Source organism: Notamacropus eugenii, chromosome 1 (assembly GCF_028372415.1).
Source record: "Notamacropus eugenii isolate mMacEug1 chromosome 1, mMacEug1.pri_v2, whole genome shotgun sequence".
Taxonomy (NCBI): Eukaryota; Metazoa; Chordata; class Mammalia; order Diprotodontia; family Macropodidae; genus Notamacropus; species Notamacropus eugenii.
Window position 1 is genome coordinate 346,103,672 of NC_092872.1, and position 23,322 is coordinate 346,126,993.

General features: G+C 42.5%; 1 protein-coding gene across 4 annotated transcripts in view; it reads right to left on the reverse strand.

The window, feature by feature from the left end:
• The window catches only part of CEP170B (centrosomal protein 170B), a 121,271-nt gene extending 115,968 nt beyond the window's left edge, over positions 1–5,303 (reverse strand). For 2 of the 4 annotated variants that reach the window (XM_072630050.1, XM_072630047.1), the window contains exon 1: positions 5,147–5,303. The gene's annotated coding sequence lies outside the window, so the exon portion shown is untranslated. Of the gene's footprint in view, positions 1–4,652; positions 4,736–5,146 lie in introns of those variants that run through there. The other 2 variants (XM_072630049.1, XM_072630048.1) reach the window with 2 other exon arrangements.
• Positions 5,304–23,322: the final 18,019 nt, after the last annotated feature.

The following is a 23,322-nucleotide window of genomic DNA, read 5'->3' on the forward strand; positions in this document are numbered from 1 at the left end:
TGTTACATCATCACTAGCTTTGACTCCAGGTCCAGTCTGGTACCCAACACACCAGACTAGGTTATGGGTTATGTATGTTTCTTCCCTTGCATCTCTCACATTTAGGCATATTAGAAAGTGATTCAGCAAGATACAGGATTTATGGTGACATAAGAACAGAATATCAATAAAAAACTTATTTTAAAAAAGAAACTGACTCAATAGGAAAAGAGTTGTCTTAAAACCTTGATTAAAGCCAAATACTATACCTTATAGGGCTCAGGCCTCTTTCTTCCTTTTGGCCAAAGGAATCATCTAGTTCTCTCTAGCTCTGTTGCATGGGGGAGGGATGATACCCCTCCCTAAAGGCCCCTGTGCCTGGTCCCACCTTTTTGTCCTCTCCATACACCCTGAGTAAGGGCTTCAAGCCTCAGAGACACCCAGCAGCAAGAGCCAGCCAAGGGCTGGAGTAACACTAGCTCCTGCCACGGAACATCTGCTGATAAGCATGGTCAGGCCTGTTGTCCAGGAGAGGGGTGGGTTGGAGGTTATCAAGAATACAGCTTCATTGAATACAGGCCTTCCTATTTAACGTGAGCAGTTCTGTACTGATACCATCTGATAATTCACTCCAGGAAAAGCCAGGAGAGGCACAGTAGCAAGCACTGAAGTCATCACAACAGACTCCGATGCCTGCCAATTCAGTTGCCTGATCATTTGGGGACCAAGAAAATTCCCACTCCATCCCAAGCTTCCTAGGGGCCAAGACTCTGGTCCTGAGATGCTCTTCCATCACTAGGACAATGAGTCTGGTTTAAATTAAGACAACTCTTCCCTAGTCCCTGGCTCCAATCCAACCAGGACTCACAGATGACTTGACTATGATAACAGTAGCCAACATTATGGTTTATAAAGGAGACAGAATAAGGATTAAATTTATAATTGCATTGACCTTGGTGAGGAAACCTCCTCTACCATGCAGGCTAGCACCACCTTTTCAGCTTATCATCTTAGAGAGTATCCTAGGTGACTTGTCCAGAGTCATACAGTCACTATGTGTCAGAAGTGGGACTTGACTCTAGAATCAGCTTAAACAAAAACAAGTCATTCCAAAGTCTTTCTCTGGCTGTCCCCCATGCCTGGAATGTTCTCCCTCCTTATTTCTACCTCCTGGCTCCCTGACTTCCTTCAAGTCCCAGCTAAAATCCCACCTCTTACAAGAAGCATTTGATGATCCCTCTTAATCCTAGTGCTTTCCCTCTGTTAATCATTTCCTATTCATCCTTGATATAGCTTGTTTGTATATATTTGTTTGCCGTGAGCTCCTTGAGAGAAGGGACTGTCTTTAGCTTTTTTTTTTTATCCCCAGAGTGGTGCCTGGCACATAGTGAGTACTTAATAAATAAATGCTTACTGACTGATTGACTCAATATTGACTACTCCATGACACCTCTCGGTGAAGCTAGATTTTTTGTAATTTACAAAGCATCACAGAAATGCAAAGCATCATGCTACATGAAAAAATATGCCAAACTTACCACACTTGGTAAGTCTATACATGTTAGTTTAAAGTTACTTGAAATTTCAGGGTCTGGTCAGAGTAGGCCTTAATCAGACAAGGGGCTCCCAGGAAAAGCTCAGTTTTCTCCACTCCCTCTGGGTTTCCTCTTCCTTCATAATGTGACTTCAGGCTACATTTCCAGCACTCTTACACATTCCATTCCTTTACATACTCCATGTTCCAGCCAAATTGGCCAATTTACTGTTCTCTGAGCCAGTTATGGCACAGGCAGTTTCCCAGGCCTCACTTCTACTTTTTATAATCTCTGACTTCCTTCAAGTCTTAATTTGCGTTCAATTCCCTATAGGAAGGGGCAGTCAGAGGCACAGTAGACAGTGGGCCAGGCCTGGAATCAGGGAAACCTGAGTTCAAATCCAGCCTCAGACACTTCCCAGCTGTGTGACCCTGGGCAAGTCACTTACCCCTGTTTGCCTCAGTTTTCTCATCTGTAAAGTGAGCTAAAGAAAGAAATGGGAAACACTCCAATATCTCTGCCAAGAAAACTCTAAATGAGACCATAAAGAGACAGACACAACGGAAAAATGACTGAAAAACAACTAAACTCCTATATTAAGTCTTTAGCTGTTAGCACTGTTGCTTCAAATCATGTATATGTTTTGCATCTTAATCATCCCACTCCAGAACGTAATCTTCTGGAAGGCAGGCAAGACTGTTTTGTTTGTCTTGGTATATGCAGTATCTAGCACACATTTAGGTGCTTAACACAGACCTATTCACAGGGTGTTGGTTCAGAGGCCAGTGAAGTCCAGCATCTCAGAATGGCCAAGCTTTAAGGAAGCATCTAATCTAACCCCTTCCTGAGCAGGACTCACTTCTTCATTCCCCAAAGCCATCCAGAATCTTCCTCAAAGACTTCAAAGAGGGATCCACTGTCTCATGAGGCAATCTTTCTACTCTTCTACTGCTCTAATGGTTAGGAAGTTTATTCCTCATTATTCTACCTCCCTGCAATTTAGTGTCCTAAATTTAGTGCGAAAGGGACCTCAGAGGCCATTTAGTCCAGACCTTTCACTGCTCATATGAGGAAACTGAAGTTAAGGAATTTGTGCACAAGTAGCAAGTGTCAGAGAGGATTTTTCCAGAAGGCCCCAATTCTGTCCTCTGGGTATCTGGGCAACCAGGGAAAATATGTATTTGTTTCTGTGGACCTCCCTCCTTCACCCTCTTCACATACCTATTCCAAAGGCCCTTGCTCTCAGGTAGATGCCAACCAATCCCTTAAAATATGTTTGCAAATAAGATTTTTAAAGCCAGACCTATTCCTCTGGGGATGTTCTATTTCATTTAATTCTACTGGTGAGGTATAGGAGGAAAAATGAATCTTGACCTGATACCAATTTGATTTGTGACCTTGGACAAGTCACTTCTTTCGGGAACTGAAGATTAAATCTGCTAAATGAACCTACTGGAGGAGGTGATCCCCTAAAGCCCCTTTCAGTTCTGCTCTGGATTCTGCCTTTCGTTCAGGATTTTTCTCCCTTTTCCTTATTACTTTCACACTGAGAATCCTGGAGCCCTAGAATGAAAAGGAATAGAATGTGACTAGCCCAAGCTCTTCTCAAGCACTACTGCTTCTAAAATCAGTCTTCTCATCTACAGCAAACTTAGTCTAAAAAAAGAGTTCAGCCAATGGAAAACAAAGGAGAACTAGCATCATTCAGAAAAGTTATTAAAAAATATCAGTTTAAAACAAAGAAGAACTTCTAACAATCAGCATAAAAACAGAAAAGGCTGCCTTATAAGGTAGTGAGCATCCTGTTCCTGGAAGTATTCAAACAAAAATCAGATAATAATTATATTAATTTACATTTCTGTAGAACTTTTTAAACTTTAAAGCACATTCCTCGAAACAACTCAGTCAAGTAAGTAGTCTGAGTATTATTATCCCCATTTTATAGCTAAGGACACTAATGTTGAGGATAATAAAGTGACTTGCCCAAGATGATAAAGCTTATGCCTAAATCCTGAGATGACAGAGATGAGAGGGAAGGTACACACACACACACACACACACACACACACACACACACACACTCACCCTACCTCACCCAAAGCATGGAACTACTTCTCACTACCCAGCAGGTAATCCTGTCCTGTCCAGTCCCATCCCAACCACTAATGGTTTCAGACCTTTACTGGTTTTGGCTACCAGAAGGAAAGAAGGAAAAATAATCCACTTCATGAATTCTTCTCTCAGAAAAAAAATGAGCCTTCCCTGGAAGAAACTACAGAAGCCCTAAATTTAAGAATTGAGAGAGGCAAGCAGACTGGCAAGGGAAAGGGGATGGGGGGAGAAAAAGGCAGAGAGACAGAAAGGAGAGAGAGCAAGAAAGGGGAAGGTAGACAGAAACAGTAAGAAGAGGAGAGACAAAAGGGAAGGGGGAAGAGACAGAGAGGAGATAGAGAGACAGCAGGGAGGAGAGAGACAGATAGGGAGCTGAAGAGTCGTAAAAATAGAAGGGTGGGGAGCAGAGACACAAGGGCAAGGAGGAGAGACAGGAACAGAAGTGAGGAGGACAGAGACAAGGGCTGGAGAAGAGACAGAGAGCAAGGGATAGAAGGGGTGGAGAAGATACAGGTAACTAAAGGATGAGGAAGACAGAGGAGAGGCAGAAGATGAATAGATGAAAAGGAAAGAGAAAAAGCAGAGAGGACATGAAAGGAAAATAACAAGGACATGGAAAAGAGGAAGGCAGGGAGGAAAGAAGGGAAGAGAACAGGGACAGGGAAAAGGGGAGGCAGGGAGGAATGAAGGGAAGAGAACAGGGACAGGGAAAGGGGGAGGCAGGGAGGAATGAAGGGAAGAAAACAGGGACAGGGAAAGGGGGAGGCAGGGAGGAAAGAAGGGAAGAGAACAGGGACAGGGAAAGGGGGAGGCAGGGAGGAATGAAGGGAAGAGAACAGGGACAGGGAAAGGGGGAGGCAGGGAGGAAAGAAGGGAAGAGAACAGGGACAGGGAAAGGGGGAGGCAAGGAGGAAAGGAGAACGGAGGAGAACAGGAATGGGGAAGGAGGAAAAAGAAGGAAGAGGCAGGGACAGGGAAGGAGGGAGGAGGGGAGGAAAAGAGGCCTTATCCTGAATCAGCGCTCACCCCTCTCGCAGCAATGGCTGCGGCCTTAGGAGCCATCCCCGCCCCGCAGAGATTCAGAGGCGACAGCCAGAGACGCTCACAACCCCAGCCATCAACCCCAGGCCCTCTTCCTAATCCTCGGGGGCACTGCCCCCCCACCCCACCCCCGGCCCGGTCTGAAAGTGGGACAGTGGGACAGTGCGACAGGATGACAGCCACTCCCCTCCCCCAGCCCCGCCGCGCCCGCGCTGCGCTGACAGTTCAGGCGGGGGGTGGGGTGGAGGGGTCTGGCCGGGCCGCACCTGGGGACAGCAGGGGCGCGCGCCTTTGTCTGGCTGGGGAGAGGGCGGAGCGCGCGCCCAGGTGGGCCGGGGCCCCCGCAGACAGCGGGCTCCCCTAGCCCAGGTTCTCTCCAGAGCCCACGCAGGTGAGGGGCGGGGCGGGACGAGGCCGGCAGCTGGAGGAGGAGAACCGGCCGCGGCGGGGAGGAGGGGGTAGGGGGCAGGCTCACTCACCTGCTCCGGCCTCGGGTCCCCCAGTCCTGGGCCCCGGCTCCTGCCAGCAGCTCCGCCGCCGCAGCCGCCGCCTCCACCTCCCTGTCCTCCAGGCGCGGCGGCCGCGCAGCCCGGGCCCTGCCCGGCCCGGCCCGGCCGGCTCTGCGCGGCGCGGAGGCGCGGCTCGGCGGCTAGGACATGGCCCCGGCTGAGCGGGGCCGGCTCGCCAGCCCGGCCCGGCCCCGGCCCAAGCTCAGCGGCCAGGGGAGCGGGAGCAGCAGCAGCGGCAGCAGCAGCAGCAGCGCCGCTGGCGGCCCTCGCCAAGCAGGTTACTGACGTCTGCGGGAGGCTCCAGCCCGGCCGCCCCTCCCTCTGTCTGCGGCCCGGCCCCCTCCGGGCTCCCTCTCCAGCCCCTCCCTCTCTCCGCCCCCGCCTCTTCCCGAGCAGGAAATCCAGGTTAGGGCCGCGGGAGCTGGGAAGCAGGTGTGCGCTGCGCGCCCAGGGAGCGAGCTAAAAATGCGGATGAGGAGAAGGTCTGGGCTCCGACTCCGAGCTGCGAGCCGGAGCCCGGGGCTGCCCCCTCTTTCCATCCCGCTGTCTGCAGCCCATACCCACCTCGAGCCCACGAACCAGAGGGCCGAGTGGGAAAGACCCAGGGCCTGGGGCAGAAGTGCTATGAGGTCTAGCGACACCCCGCTCCCTCCACGGCCCGACCCTCTTTCCACGAAGAAGGCGCTGCTCCAACTCCGGGAGCCCCAGTAAGTCCCCAAGAGAGCGAGATGGGACGAGCAGAGACTGGGTGCCCTGTGGCCCCATCCTGGTGCGTCCTGCCCCACCTTCTCCCGGGAGCGGGCGGTGCACTCCCTCTACGAACCCTCCCAGCGGACCCGGGCCGAGCTCGGTTCAGACAGGGCTCAGGGTGACCCTGGCTCCTGTCCAAGGGAAGCAGGTTAACGCTTAACCAGGCTCCTCCACCCCATGCTTCAGCCCCAGCTTTGACCCACAGCCTGGCGGGATGCCAACAGCGTTCTGCCCAATGCAGAGGGTGCCCTGGAGCGTTTGGCCCTTCCCTTCTCCACCCTCCAGTCTCCTAATGGAGGAGGGCAAAAAGCATATGCGACAGAGCCAGTGTGGGGGAGTGGAGACTCGGAAGACCTTGGTTTGAGTCTTGGCTTGGCTGCTTTGTATGACCTTGGACGAGTCTCCTCCCTTCTCGGAGGCTCTAGTGTCACGGTTTTCCCATATGTAAAATAAGGGGTTTAGACTAAATCAGCTCTAAGGGGCTCTGCCAGCTCTGACGTTCCAGGATTGTGTGGGGCCAGCCCTGGCTGGTTGTTATTATTAACTTTATTTGCTCTCTGGTCTCTGCTCAAGTAGGTCTGTAACTGGTTGCAAACCTAGCCATTTCTTAAGAGTTGGTGGCTGATTGCTTAGGCAGAGTCCAGAGCTCCGCCCCTGCTGCTTCATTTCTAATCCTGCTAGGACCCAGAAGGGCCGAACACACCCATTATGGCACCTCCCAAATAGCTCTTCTGACTAGGCCTGGCTTCCAAAAACAGTATAGGTTTTCCCACACAGATGTCCTCTTGGAGGGATTGGTTAGAAAAGGATGATCCATCATCAATCAGGTATTTACACTGAGCTTCTGCAGTGACTTGGGTGCTAGGCCAGTAGGCTGGCCCTTGTGAAGGCCCTAGAGGAATACAAGATGTGTATAAAATATAGGCAGTGCCCTCAAAAGACACTGATAAATCTGACTCACAGGAAACTGAGACTAGTCAGACTAAATGGAATCAGACCTAGACTGTGTAATTCAGATTCTTAAGTGCCAGAGGAGTTCAAAGAAGGAGGAGATTGAGCTGGAGTAGTCATAGAGGACTTCAGGGAGGAGGTGGCAGGACAAGTTTTGACACATTTCCCTTTCTTGACAGACCTAAACTCGAACTGATTTGGCTTTTTTCTCAGCAGTCTTGAATCAGGACTGAAGTGGGACAAGGAAAAAGGCCCACAGTCAGAGAAAATAACCCACAAAGCAGATAGGATACTTTTACCAAGCAATGAATTCCCATCAGGTGCTCTTGGGCTTAAATTTAAAATCTGAAATAAAATACTGATTAAAAAGAGAGAGAGAGAGAGAGAGAGAAATGGCAGTGTAATGGAAAGATTCTTAGAGTCACAATTAGAATTATAGACTTTGGAGCTGGAAGGGACTTAGTAATCATCTAGAATAAACCCCCAAATTTTACAAATGAGAAAACTGAGACCAGAGAGAAATGATTTGCCAAAGCTCACCCAGTGAATTAATTACTCAGGGGAATAAACTCCAAATTCTGTGTTTTATTTTGTTTTCAAATTCCTGGCTCTGGCACTTACTTGCTCTGTTAAGAGCCCTGGTTCCTTGGGCCTCTTTTTTTTTTTAACCAGTAAAAAAGAGATGGTTGGAAGAGGAAAACTTGGATTAGATGATTCTAAGGTCCTTCCAGCTCTAAACTATAATCATAATCCAGTTACTAAAACTCTCTCAGGTTTAGCTTCCTCATCTGTAAAATGGGGTTACAAATATTTTCTATCTCAGAGGGTTCTGGTGAGAAAAACACTTTAGGATGCTATGTGAAGGTGAATTATCATCATTATCCTCATCGTTATTATTATAAACTAAACCTCCTTTGTTCCAGCCTCTCAGCTGGACACTAGACATCACAGTTATCAAGTAAGCAATTTGTTATTTTTCGTTGCTGTGTTCTGACCTAGGCCATTCAGTATAAAAACACACATAGACATATAATATACAGTTTTATCTAGTCAAAACTTCAAATACCTACCAAAGTGATAAATATATATAGCATATGCATATATGTGGTTTGAGCAAGGCAATTGGGATAAAGTTAGAGCTTCAGTTAATGTTATAGATATTAAAATGTAAAAGTGATAGACTTCAAATGCAGAATGAGACATTCTTTTACCTACATGGCCAATGTGAGAATTTTTGTACAAAAGTTTTGGGTTTTTTTCCCAATGAGGAGAAGTTGGAGGGAGATAAAATAATTGCTTATTAATTGGGGAAAAATTTTATATAAAAAAAGAAAAATGTAATAAAAGTGGATAAGAAATTTAATGCTAGAAGAAGTTTTGCCTAATAGAGTTGAATTACAGAATATTTAGAACTGTATAGGACCTTGCAGATTATCTAATCCAAGCCCCTCCCTCATTCTGAAGATAAAAAAAACAAATTCACATTTTCCTAAGCTAATCATATAGTTAGTTGGGGGCAGACCCAGGATGAGAATTCAAGTCTACTGGCTTGGGGTCTAGAGGTCTTTCTACCACATCGCAATGTCTAAGAGCGCTGACACTAAAGGTTTCTAGTCTATGCCTATCCAACCTGTTCTCCCAGGTCCTAGCACAGGATCATGCACATAGGCTCCTTATTCCTAGAATATAAACCCTCCTCATCTCTCAACCTCTAAGAATCCCTAATTTTCTTCAAAACTCAGCTTTGCCTTCCCCTAAAGAAAATTATCATGTTATGAATTGTCTTCTTCAATAGAATATAAGTGCCTTGAGAGAAGGGACCATTTTTACTTTGGTGTTAGTATCCCCAGCTTCTGACACATTATAAGTGCATTATAAATGCTCATTAATTGATTGGTCAGTGTTGGTTGAATTTGAATTTTATAGTCTGGCCAGCAAAAATGATGAGCAGATGCAGAGGGCCTGGGTGCCTTTGATTTCTGTCCAAATGGTCTGTTGGAGTGTTCTGTCCTTGGCTAGAATTCAAGACCTGGCCTTCTTCCACAAAAGATAGCAGTGCAGGAACTGGCACTAAAACTAGGGAGCAAGTTCTGAACCTTATAGTTATCTCTGCTCTATGACTTCTCAGTTCCTTCCACGCTCCCAAACCAGCCATTTCAGTGCTAGCAGCCCCAGAAGGAGAATGTCACCTCAGAGTGCCTGCAACTCTGACCAAATGAGATCAGGGTGACTGGTCATAACATCATAACTCAGGAGTTAGGAAGGAACCTCAAAAGCTATCCATCTAGTCATTTTTCCCCACATCCCATTTTGCAGATGAGGAAAAATGCAGCTCAGAAAAGTTAAGTGATTTGGTCAAGGCCATCCATGTAATAAGTGTCAGAGGCAGGATTCGAACCCTAATCTTCCCTCATGCTGTGGCTGCTGGGGAAAGGAAAGAACAATTTATTGCTCTACCTCCCTCCACCCAGGTCTGCAGTCTAGGAGCATCTGAAAGATCAATCCATGGGAAAGTGAACACTAAAATTATACATCTAAGTATATTTTCATTTTGTAAGAAAAGCCTAGGTCTGTGGTGGCTGGATGGTGCAGTGGATAGAGCACAGGCCCTAGAGACAGAAGGATGTGAGTTGAAAATTGGCCCCAGATACTTATTAGCTGGGTGACCCTAGGTAAGTCACTTAACCCCAGTTGCCTTCAAAAAAAGAGAACCTGGGTCCCTGTCCTTGACTGGGTTGGGTTTGTTTTGGTAGCTGAATTATAATAATAGCTCTCATTTCTACAGCCCATTAAGCTTTACAAAAAACTTTTCATCCAACAAGCCTATGTGCTAGGTAGTATTTGATAGAAGGGGAAACTAAGTCTCAAAGGAAGGAAGTCAATATTGGAGACAGAATAAGAAAGCAGGGCTCCTGGCCCCACCTCTAAGGCTCGTTGTGGGGTTATCCTTGCTTGGAGAAGCTAGTCTGCCCAGACCCAGCTGTGCTTTAAGATCTTTAATTATTTATCCCAGATGAGGCATTGTGCCAAGACCCAACCAGCATCTTAAAGGGGCCCCGGGGGAGGAGAGGCTTCATTCCCAGGGATAGGGCAGAGAGAGCAGCCACATCAAAGGCCTAGGGCTACCCCAGGAGAAAGACGGGGAAGCCAGTTCTGAGTTACCCAGAATAATATTTGCATCTCTGATTTTTACAGGGATAAAGGCTTGAGGATGGGTTTCTATTCAAGTATGAGCAACTGAGTAAATACCCTGATACCTAAGTTTCTTAATCTATGCCTGTGATGTCTCCATGGATCTTGCCTGCTTTTCACTGAGTTCATATTTTCTTAGCTTCCCTCAGTAGCCAGACCTGTGTTTGGTCATATGATAGGAGAAACACAATTCATAATTTGGGGAAAACAAAATAGATGCAGATCTGGACACTACAGTCTGGAAGATGACATATTATAATAGAAAGAGCAGTGGATTTGAAGTCAGAGGTTGTTGATCAGTCATTTTCCAGTCATCCCTGACTCTTTATGACTTATCTTGGGGTTTTCTTAGCAAAGATACTGGAGAGCTTTGCCATTTCCTTCTCCAGCTCATTTCACAGATGAGGAAACTGAGGCAGTCAGGGTTTAGTGACTCACCCAGGGTCACACAGCTCATAAATGTCTGAGACCAGATTTGAACTCAGGAAAATGAGTCTCACTCCAGGCCTGGCACTCTATCCACTGTACCACCTAGCCTAGGTTCAAATTTCAGTCCTGCTAATTACTAACTAGATGGAGCTAGGGCAAGACTCTTCTATCTGGGTGTCAATTTCCTTATCTGTCAAAAGGAAAGTTTGTACTAGATGATATCAAAGGGTACCTTCCACCTCTAAATCCATGAAAAAATGGGAAAGAGAAGGGGCAAACCCATGTTCTGTCCTAAGGGTGTTCATGGTCTGTCTAAGGAGACTAAATTCACACACAGGAGATTTTTAAAAAATAAAAACAAGAAAACAACAAGGGCCGCTTGTGGCATATAGCTATTCAGACAGATCCTTAGGGGCTCAGAGGAAGGAGAGGGAAGACTGGGCTGAAATGAACCCAAGAGGTTTCCTAAAGGCAATAGGCCTTGAAAGAAGGAAAGCATTTTGATAGAAGAAAGAAAGCCAGGGGAACATTCCAGTGAGGCTGAGCAGAGGAGCAAAGGCAGGAAAGAGCCTACTGTATGCAGTAAGAATACCAGCCTAATTAGAGGGAAGGATTCCCTCTAATGGGGAGTAGTTTAAAACCAAGGCAGCCAGGTGATGCAATAGAGCACTCACTGGGCCTGGAGTTATATCCAGTCTCAGACATTTACATAATGTATGACCCTGGACAAGCCACTTAACCACTTTCTGCCTCAGTTTCTTCAACTGTAAAATGCAGATAGTCACATCACCTTCCTAGAGATGTTGTTGTGAAGATTAAATGAAAAAAGATTTGTAAAGTACTTAGCACAGTGCCTTGTCACATAGTAGGAATTTAAGAAATACTGATTCCATTCTAAGAAAAGGTAAATTAGGGCCTGTGAAGAATCCAGGTTTCATTACTCCCACCCCACTTTAGACCTTGCAAATTAAGGTCAGTTGCCTACAGGGACACTCTTCAACGTGTAGCAATTCTCTCCTTAGATCTGCCTTAGCAGATTGGATAGTGCGTGAGAGAGAATATCTCAGAATATGATCCAGCTTCAAGAGACGGGTTCCTTGAATAAAATTATCTAGTCAGAGAGATGCCTGCTGGTAGCAGGCTTCCTCAGTGGATCAAGTCATTATGTCCACTCACCCTGATTCTCGATGAACTAACTACAGGGAGAATTGATCACAGGTCCTTGAGATAGAATGTTGATTAAGGAAACACTAGCCTCCAGGAGTTCTAATTCACACCAGACCCTGGTCCATGATGGGAGAGGTACCTAGGAGAGTTCTTGCACTTAAAGTCTTTAAGCAATGACTCTTCTTGATAAATGTGTAAATTGAGCATCAGTTGGGAATTATGTTGTGTTATATACATTCCCTTGCCCACTTATAACAGGAGGACAAACTTTAAACTTCTGTTTAGAGCCGCTGTCTGGTGACATAGAAGATTTTACACAGTGATGGGAGTGAGGCTGATTGGAAGATGTTTTATTATTCATTACTTTATTATTACAGATTGTTTATTTGCTTTTACTGATTCTGTGTCCAAAATGGAGCTAAGTAACACAAACTCTTGGCTCCCAGGCTACCACCTAGACAACACTGCCACAGAGACAGACTCCAGCAATGGTACATGCATTCTGTCCCAGAGTTCACCAGTTTGGTGATTTTTTTTATTGAACAGCTCTTGGGTCTTGTGGGAAAGACAACGTAGTTTGTCTTTCTTGTTTGTGCCAGTCCATCAGGTAGAGTCAAGCAGCATTTTTGTCCCCCCTTTTCCTCCCACCCCCTCTGCTTCCTTTAAGACTCTGGTAGGTTTGGCTGTAGGTGGGTGATGGCTCTTAGAACTGTTGCTCAGTCAGGGGAGGAAGAGACAAAAGGAGAGACCAAGGCATGTCTTTCGTGGTTTCTCCAAAAAGCAGCCAGTGTACTCACATTATTTACTTTCTAACTGTACCCCCTTTGCAGTTTGTATGTCTATGGGATTCCACTACCAGGCTTATACTCCAAAAAGGTCATTGATAAGAAGAAAGTCTCCATGTATACTAAAATATTTATAGCAGCACTTTTTGTGATAGGAAAGAATGGAAAGTAGACACCTATTGAATGGGAAATGGCTAAACAAATTGTGTTACATGAATGCAATGGAATATTACTATGCTGTAAGAAATGATGAATAATATAGAGAAACATGGAAAGATTTGCACAATCTAGTCCAGATTGAAGTAAACTGAGTCAAGAAAAAACAACATACAACAATACAAATGGAAAGAACAAACATAAAACAATAAAAATTGAATGATTTTGTTGTGCAGTTGTGTCACATTCTTCAGACTCTTCATGACCCCATTTAGGGTCTTCTTGGCAAAGATGCCAGAGTAGTTTGCTATTTCCTTCTCCAGCTCATTTTACAGATGAGAAAACTGAGGCAAACAGGGTGAAGTGACTTGGCCAGGGTCACACAGCTAGTAAGGTCTATAGCCGGATTTGAACCCAGGAAGATGAGTTTTCCTGACTCCAGGCCTTGCCCTCCATCCACTGTACCACTTAGCTGCCCTTAAAAACGAATGATACTGAATTACAAAGAACGAGCAAGGTTCCAAAGAAGAGAGAAGTACCCCCACTTCACTTCTTTGAAGAGATAGGAGGTCCATGGATTTAGCACTTTTTGTACATGTTCAGAGTTTTTATTCATATGCCAATTTTTTCCTCTTTTTCTTTTTTAAAATATTATTTTTTATCTGGGACAGCTAGTAGGGTGGGGAAGTAGGAAGGATTCTAGACATTTTGGTGTTTAAAAAACACTTACTAATAAAAATTATCTTTTAAAAAAGATGTCACCAAATTAGTGACTCCTTGGACAAACTCCACTCACCATCTGCAGAATCTCTTGTCTCTATGGCAGCATTCTCCAGGTGGTATCCTGGCAGCCAAATGGTCACAGCTTATTTTGTCTGTTCACGTGAGTTGTGGTTACCAGTCTAGAGCTCAGTGAAACATAGCAGATCCAGGGAAGAGATGGGGTTTACCAGATGGAGGGACTCAAAAGCAAATTCTGATTGGGAGATCCACAATAATCCAAACCTTCTGGAATCAGCACTGCTGCACTGAAGAAGATAGAAATGAGGGATAAAAGTCATCTACTCTTTGAGAACGACAGAGGGTTCAGGACTTCCTCAGGGACTCAAGCCCAGTGGGAGGACCACTCATCTTCAGATCCTTTCTGTTAAACAGAATTAGGATAATAGATATCAGTGCCACCTGGTGGTTAAAAAAATGCTTTTCAAAAGGTTTCCATGATTTCTCCTATGCGGATCATGCTACTCTTCCCAACAATCTATAGAAAGATCCAAGTGTTCAATAGTCTTCTCTTTGTCTCCTCCCATTCTCCAACCTTCTGACATACGTTAGGATTCCTCTTTTCCTTTTTAAATCCTTTTTCTCCTCTATTTCTATTTCAGTTCTCGAAGAAACTCCTTATTATGTCTGAGACAAATTAGGTTGCCTTGCGCCATTTGCTACATTTAAATGTGACGTGTAAAGTCTTAAGGTAATATTAATTCCAGCTCCTTCCTTTTGTTGACTATTTCCAATTTATTTTGTACGTAACTTGTTTGTACATTGTTGTTTGCATATTATCTCTCCTATTAGACTATGAGATGTTTGAGAGCAAGGATAGTCTTTTATCTTTCTTTGTATTTGCCAGCACTTAGCACAGTGTCTGGCAGGGTGGGCAATTAATAAAAGTTTATTGACTGATTTTCCTGTGTAAGTTCAAAGTACTATATCTGTCATATTCTTCAATACAATTTGTTTTGGTAAGGACAATATAATAAGCTGATTTAATTTTTTTTAAAAAAACTTGCACTTTTTACAAAATTCAATAACTTGAGAAAGGTTATAAATAATAATTTGAAATTTTCAGTAATTAAATTTAATACTCAATTTTTTCTCTCTAATTTGCAAGTGAAATACTGTTCTTTGCTGATAGATAAAAATGTAACTGTTTTAAAGAGAAAAATCCATTGGAGCAGCTGAAAGTCATATAAGCAAATACAGTTTAGGAATACAGGAATACAATCCTAAAAAATCCTAAGTCCAAAAATATGATTCACTGTATCATTAGGATTCACTGTTATTGCTATGTTTGCTTTTATGAATGCTTTAGCTACAAATAGCATGATATCTAATAAATTAAAAGGACATTTAAAAGTGTATTGTAGGCTATGTTGAACTTTTCCTGAGGAAATTAGGTTCCTTGATAAGGGGGGAAGAGTCCTTTTCAAAACAAAACATTGATATCAGAGAATTGTTCACATCATAAAAAGCTGCTTACAGAATTACTCAGTATAAAATATGCCATTGTACAAGAGAAACTTTGGGACTACCTACAGTTATGGAGAGGCTGGAAATGATGCTTGGCAAATCAGATGCAAAGTAGCTTCAGTGGTTCCATTTGCAAGTAATATGCTGGGGTAGGAAAATTGACTATATGCCTGAAGACCTTTGTAATCAATTATTTAAGAAACTAAAACCTTAAAATTTTGAATTTTTTAGTGGCTGAAGCAACAGATATAGTTAATTATACTAATTTGGTTACATATGTACAATATACTGCTGAAACTAATGGTAGCAAGGATGTTATTTTGTAAGCCTATTGATGGCAAGACTACAAAAAGAGAAATTTTCTATATAATTGATGTATTTTTAAAATGAAAATAGCATAATGTGGGAAAAATGCATTGGACTCTGCAATGATAAATGCCAGAATAAAACATGGGTCTACAAACACTAGCTGCCACCACAAAACATCCTCTCCTCTTCTGAGGTTAACTTTATCAGAATTTGTCACTTTACCCAGATCCTGGTGGCTATTATCCACCAGTCTCCAGAACATTCTTTTTTTTGTGAATGAGTTCAGGGTCCAACTCACAATCTGCTCCATTCTCACTCCTACTCTCATACTAGAGGATGTCAGCATGAATGTTGATATTCCCTCAAACACCCTAAACCACACATCTTCAGTTTCTCTATCTACTCAAGCTCCTGTCACTTACTCCTACACTCTACCTCAGCTGTATACAGGGATCATTGCACCATTACCTATAAATAATCCATTTCTATGATGAACTCTGAAATTCCCTTATCTGATCATAATCTTCTATCATTCCATATATCTCTATTTCTTAGCCTTCTATGACCTCCAATACATCAGTATTTCCCTAGGACCATACCCCTACTCTGGCTTCACTTTCTAGGAAGAAAGTCCCAATCTCAAACATTTAGTTAGTTCAGTTTTACATTATTCTCTACTCTCCAATCCCATGCTCCTTTTTCTTATTGTACCTCGTGTCTTATCCTTGGGTTACTTTCATCATTTACCTCTTGAACAGAAGTGATATAACCATGTTCATTGCGTCTAGTGCAAATTTATGTCATCTAATCTCACCTGAGGTCAGACCGAAGCAAGGCAATAAATCCTTTTACTCCTTAACTGATCTTCTGCGTCACTCACCACAGCAGCTATTCTAAACTATTTCTGTGGTGAAGAGGTGTTCCTTCTAACCTAGACCAAACTTTCTACATGAAAGTATGATCCCATCCCTCATACCCCCTCAGTCTTCTCAAGCCAATTACCCCCTACTATCATCTCTTCCCCCCCTCTTTCTTTGTCTCTCTCCCTCCCTCCCTTTCTCTCACATATACACATACATGCACATTTAATCTTTTAATATCTTCCTACCTACTAGTTCTTTCCTTGCTGCCTACAAACATGCTCAAGTCTGCAACCTTTAAAAAATTAAAACCCTCACTAGATCAGACGAGCATATATCTAGAGTAGGAAAGGACCTCAGCAGTCATCTATTCCAACATCACCATTTTACAGATAAAGAGAATGCTGCCCAGATAGGTTAAGTGACTTTTCTAAGGTCATATATGTAGTAAACACCAGAGGTTGAATTTGATGTCAGGTCCTCCACTGATTCCAGAACTAGTACTCTTTCCACAATACCATGATGCCTAACCACCTATATCTTTCCTCCCTTTCTCAGATAAACTTCTTGAAAAAACTGTGCTTATTGTTCTAAGGTCTCTTCTCATTCTTTTTTCTTTAATTTTTTTTCAAAGATCTGCTTTCTCCCCTTCCTCCTCCTCTTCCCCAACCCCAGTTTCCGCCATTGAGAAAGTAAGAAAAACAAAATCCCTGTTACAAACAAATTCCTGCACTGGTCATGTCCAAAAAAATACATCTCACTCTACCCTTTGAGTTCAGTACCCATCAGGAGAAAATTCTCACTCTCTTCTAAACTTCCCAGTCTGGCTTCTGACCTCAGCATTCAACTGAGTTATCTGTGATCTTTTAAATGCTGTATCTAATGGCCTTTGCTTATTCTTCGTCCTTATTGATTTCTTTGTCGCATTTGATACTATTGACTGCCCTCTCTTTAGATTTTCATAACTCTCTTTTGATTCTCCTTGTGCCCATCTGACCACTTTTGTCTCTTCTGCTGGATATTCATCCATAGTACATCCCCATAGGTGTTCCTGAAGGAACTTGAGCCCTCTTCTCTTCTTGCCCTCTTTCTCTTGATGACTTGTATGTAAGGATGATTTTGTCATCATTTTTAGAGTTAATTTCTCAGGATCCATGGCCATGGCAATGTCTAGCTTCCAGGTGTTAGATAATAACTCCCAGAATAATCTCAAGGATCCTAGATGGTAATTCCTAGAATCATAATGACAGACAGTCCTATTGCAACTGTGCCGTGAGATAAGGGGTAACATAATGCAATATTTATTACACGCGCAGAATGACGCAGAAATAACCTATGAGCTTAATGTTGGCAAGATGCCTTCTTTGTCTGTTGCCCTAAAAAGCAAGTGAGCCCTAATCAGTGAGTGAGGAAACCATGGGGAAACCAAAGGGAAATCTGTGTGTGTCTTGAATGGCCCCCAGGAAGGCCTGAGGACATTTAGGGGAGTGCACAAGCTGTACCTGTCTCAACTGACCCCATCAAGACATAGGGGTAGTTGGTCCCCTTCTCGTCCACCCCCGTGAGAAGGGTGATTAGGGAATGCTGTAGGAGTTAGTGCTTCCGTTACCAGTTACCAGCAAACCCTCATTAGAAGACTAGACTAGAATTAAGTTGATTATTAACCCCTCTGAAAGTATCTGCCTGTCTGACCAGATCAAGAGTGAACCTGTTAGAGACTGGAGTCTCAAAACTCCAGTACCTCCTGTGTGTTATCTGTGAAACATGACCTCATCAATTTTCTTGGGTCCGATTTTCATTCTTTTGCAGGTACACCTCTCAGATCTAAATATCTATCCCTAGTCTTCCTCTCAGATTCCCATCTCACATCACTACCTGCCTACTAGACATTTCAAACAAAGGGACTAGTAGATAGGAAACTATTAAATACTCATGCATGCTTGTGGGTGGGCAGGTGGGTGAGTATGGGTATGAGTGTGTATGGGTGTAGGTATGTGAAAGAGATGTGTAGGCATCTCAAAATCAATAGTCCAAAACAGAACTCATTATGTTTCCCCAAAATCTATACTTTGTCCAGACTTCCCTTTTTCTGTCAAGGACATCATTATCATCAGAGAGTTAATGGACTCAATATGCGGATTAAGATGGATACTTATGATTATGAACAATGTGGGAATTTATTTTGCTTGACAATGCATATCTTACAAAAATTTTGTTTTTCCTTTTTTTCCAGTAGGGAGGAGAAGTGGGTTGGAGAGAAATAAATTTAATTTTTAAAATTTTTAAGCTTCTAAGTTTTTATTATTTTATTTTTCCCCAGCTACATGCAAAAACAATTTCTCACATTCATTTTGAAAACTTTTGAGTTCTATATTCTCTCCTCATCCCCCTCCTCACCCACTCCCCATTTAGAAGACAAGCAATTGGATACAGGTTATACATGTGTAGTCATGCAAAAAACATCCATAATAGTCATATTGTGAAAAAACAGAGAAGAAAAAGAACTCAAGAAAAATTAAGTAAAAAAAAAATATTCCTCAGTCTGTATTCAGACACCATCAGTTCTTTCTCTGGGAATGGATAGCATCCTTCATCATAAGTCTTTCAGAGTTGTCCTATATTGCTGCATTGATGAGAAAATCCCAAGTCATTCATGGCTGATCATCTTACAACTCTGCTGTCACTTTGTACATAGTATTTTTCACTTTGCATCAGCCCATGCTAGTCTTTCCAGGTTTTTCTGAGAATATTCTGTTCATCATTCCTTATGGAACAATATCATCCCATTATAATCACATATCATAACTTGTTCGGCCATTCCCCAATTGATGGGCATCCCCTCAACTTCTAGTTCTTTACTTTCAGAAAAGAACTAGTATAAATATTTCTGTACATATACGTCTTTTTTCCTTTTTGTTTTAATAAACTTAATTTTTTAAAAGATCATCATTGTCCTTCTAATTACTCAAATCCTTAAACTTGGCATCATCCTCTACTTTTTACTTTCACTCACCCCACATACCCAGTAAGTTTTTAAATGGTGTTTCTGTCTCCACAACCCCTCTCATATCCATCCCCCCCTTTCCACTCACATAGACATCATCCTTACCTCAGTCCCTCTTGTCTGAATAATTGAAATAAGTCTCCCTTATTCCACAGGTCTAAACATGTTCCATTCCTACTCAGTAAACTTCAGTGTCTATCTGTTAGCTCAAGATCAGATATCAACTCCAGCATTTTAAGTCCTTCACAAAATGGCCCAATCCTACCCATCATCCAGCCTTTTCACACATTACTGCCCTCCATTCATTCTATAGTACATCAAAACCAGCCTTCTTGCTGATACTCAGACACAATACTTTGTCTCTAGCTCTATGTCCTTGTATTGGCTGGCCCCCACACCTAGAATGCACTCCTTTCTTATCTCCACATCCTGGAATCCCTGTTGCTGTTCAGTCATTTTCTGACTCTTCATTAACCCTGTTTGAGGTTTTCTTGGTAGATACTGGAGTGATTTGCCATTTCCTTCTCCAGTTCATTTTACAGATGAGGAAACTGAAGCAAAGAGGGGTAAGTGACTTGCCCAGGATCACACAGCTCATTAGTATCATTAGATGTGAACTCAAGAAGATGAGTCTTCCTGATTCCAGGCCAGGTACTGTATCCACCACATTACCTAGCTGCCCTTGAAAGCCCTAGTTTCTGAGACTCAGCTTAAGTACCATCTTCAATATGAGACCCTTACTGCTTACTCTGGCTATGAGTATCTTCCCCCCAAATTTACCTTGTATGGACTCTGTGTAGGTTTTGCACATACTTATATATGAATATGTTGTTTCTCCTTTGGGGGAAATTTTTTTTCTTGTGCCAAATAAACTTAGTAAATTATTTTTAATGTTCATTTGTTATTAGTAGTTTTAGTATTAATGTATTCAAGTGTCTCTAGACACTTAATACATGTTTGTTAACTGACAGTTAAAACTGTGACCCCTTGTGCAATTTGGACACATTGCATGCTTCACAGGTTATCATTTACACTGAGAAATAGGAGTGAGGAGATGCGTATACATTTTCAAGTTCTTACAAGAGTAACCAGCTTTTTGAAACAGTTCAAATTATGTGATGATATGGGAAAAAGGCATAGGACACATCTATGTAACTTTGAAATATGTTGGCTTGGAGGGGAGGGTGGAGTCAAGATGGCAGAATAGAAAGATGGACCTGCTCTAGCTCTCCCCCCATAGCCCATAAAATACCTATAAAAATGACTCTAAACAAATTCTAGAGCAGCAAAAGCCACAAAACAACAGAGTGAAAGAGATTTCCAGTCCAAGACAGCCTGGAAGGCTGACAGGAAAGGTCTTTTGCACTGGACTCAGAGTGGTGCATAGCCCAGCTAGGGCCATGTAGCACAGCATGGACAGGACTGGAGCAGGCTTCAGGGTGCAGAATCAGGGGAAGCAACAGTGGTTCCCAGATTTCTCAACCCACAAACACCAAAGACAGCTTCAAAGGTCAGTAAGAAAGCTCTTTCACCTGGGTGAGAGGGGAGCACAGTCTGGCCCTAGCCCCAGCCCCAGGGTGGCAGCAGCATCCACTTAAAAGCTCACTGAGGAAAATAGTTCTTTAAAAATTAGAATGGAGCAGATGGAAGCTAAGGACTTTATGAGAAACCAAGAAATTATAAAACAAAACCAAAAGAATGAAAAAATAGAAGACAATGTGAAATATCTCATTGGAAAAACAACTGACCTGGAAAATAGATCCAGGAGAGATAATTTAAAAATTATTGGTCTACCTGAAAACCATGATCAAAAAAAGAGCCTAGATATCATCTTCCAAGAAATTATCAAGGAAAACTGCCCTGATATTCTAGACCCAGTGGGTAAAATAGAAATAGAAAGAATTCACTTCCTGAAAGAGATCCCCAAAGGAAAACTCCTAGGAATACTTTAGCCAAATTCCAGAGTTCCCAGGTCAAGGAGAAAATATTACAAACAGCCAGAAAAAAAACAATTCAAGTATTGTGGAAATACAATCAGGATAACACAGGATTTAGCAGCTTCTACACTAAGGGATCAAAGGGCTTAGAATATGATATTCCAGAGGTCAGAAGAGATAGGATTAAAACCAAGAATCACCTACCCAGCCAAACTGAGTATAATACTTCAGGGGAAAAAAATGGAATTTCAATGAAATAGAGGACTTCCAAGCATTCTTGTTGAAAAGACCAGAGTTGAATACAAAATTTGACTTTCAAATACAAGAATCAAGAGAAACATGAAAAGGTAAACAGGAAAGAGAAGCCTTAAGGAACTCATTAAAGCTGAATTGTTTACATTCCTACATGGAAAGATATTATTTGTAACTCATGAGACCTTTTGCAGGATTAGGATAGTTAGAGGGAAATATATATATATATATATATATATATATATATATATATATATATATATATATATATATATGTATATATGTAGGTATGTATGAATATGTATGCATGTGTATATTACATATGTGTAGGTATGTATATGTACATATGTGTGTGTGTATATATATACATACACATAGAGGGCACAGGGTGAACTGAATATGAAGGGAGAATTCCTCAAAAAAATAAAAGTTAATGTTAAATGGAATGTACTAGGAGTAAGAGAAAGGGAGAGGTAGAATGTAACATATCATCTCACATAAAAGAGGGAAGAAAGAGCTTTTACAATGGAGGGAAAGAGGGGGGAGATGAAAGGAAATAATTGAGCCATACTCCCATGGGATTTAACTTAAGAAGGGAATAACACACACTCAATTGAATATGGAAATCTGTTTTATCCTGCAGGAAGGGAAGGGGGTAGGGGATGAGAGAGGGAAGATAATAGAAGGGACAGCAAATTGGGGAAAGGGATAATCAGAAGCAAACTCTATCGTGGGAGGACAGGTCAAGGGAGAGAATGGAATAAATGAAGGGCAGGATAGGACAGAGGGAAATGTGGTTAGTCTTTTACAACATAACTATTAAGAAAATGCTTTGCATTGTTACACATGTATGACCTATATTGAATTGTTTTCTCAGTGAGGGTGAGTAGGGAGAGAGGGTGAGAATATGGAACTCAAAGCTTTAAGAATGAAAGTTAAAAATTGTTTTAGCATGCAACTTGAAATTAAGGTATACAGGCAATGGAGTATAGAAATCTATTTTGCCCTGCAGGAAAATAGAGGGGAAGGGAGATAGAAGAAGGATGGTAATAGAAGGTAGGACAGACTGGAGGAAGGGGTGGATGGAGTGCATGCTATCCTGGGGTAGGGGATGGGGAGACATAAGGAGAAAATTATGAATTCAAATTCTTGTGGAAGTGAATGTTAAGAACTGAAAAATAAATTTAAAAATATATTTTTAAAAATATGTTGGCTTTCTTATGCCAGCATACTTCAAAAGGTGTTTAAGCAAAAAGAAGACATTGACATTTTTCAGTGATAATAATAAAGGTGAAGTAAATTTATTTTATAACATACATTTCTCCCTAACACTTGTATGTCAAATATACAAACTGTAGTGGGCCTTTCTTTATATCCCAGGAAGATCCCAGGTGGCGCCATAGTGCATAGAGTCCCAGGCTGGAATCAGGAAGATTATCTTCAAATCAAAAGTTCAGATTTAGAATCAGATACTTACTATGTGTTTCCAGGTAAGTTACTTAACCCTGTTGGCCTCAGTTTCCTTATCTACAAAATGAACTGGGAAGGAAATGGTAAACCACTTTGATAATCTTTGCCAAGAAAGTCCCAAATGGGGTCAAGAAGACTTGGAATTGAGTAGTCATAGGTTATACGTGGAGGCAAGGGAGAGTGGGTCATCCCTGGCACTTTCCTTCCTGGCATACAGAGCAATGAATGTTTGCCTAAAGTAAAGCCACACCCAGCATGCTGGAACTTCCCAATTTGACTAGTTTGCTAGGATGCAGTTAAACCTCCCTGTATTTAGTCTGAGGATACTCCTCCCTTGTGGTTTGGTCCACATTAGTATGAGGTGGTCCAACTCCCTGCACTTGCCCATAAAGCCTAGGCTGGGGAAATGAAATTAAGTTTGTACAATGAGAGCCCAGGGTGCAAAATTGTTGGAATCAGGAGAAGAAGAATCACTTCAAGTAGAATATTATACCCAGAGGGCCAGGCTAATGCTGGGGCAGATCTGAAGTGGGGCTGGTAAAGGAGAGAGAGAGTGAGCATTGTGGCTGGACTTTCTTACCATATGGACTCCCAGCAAGGGAGTCACCAAGTATTGAGTCAGCCTTGTAGTATTAGG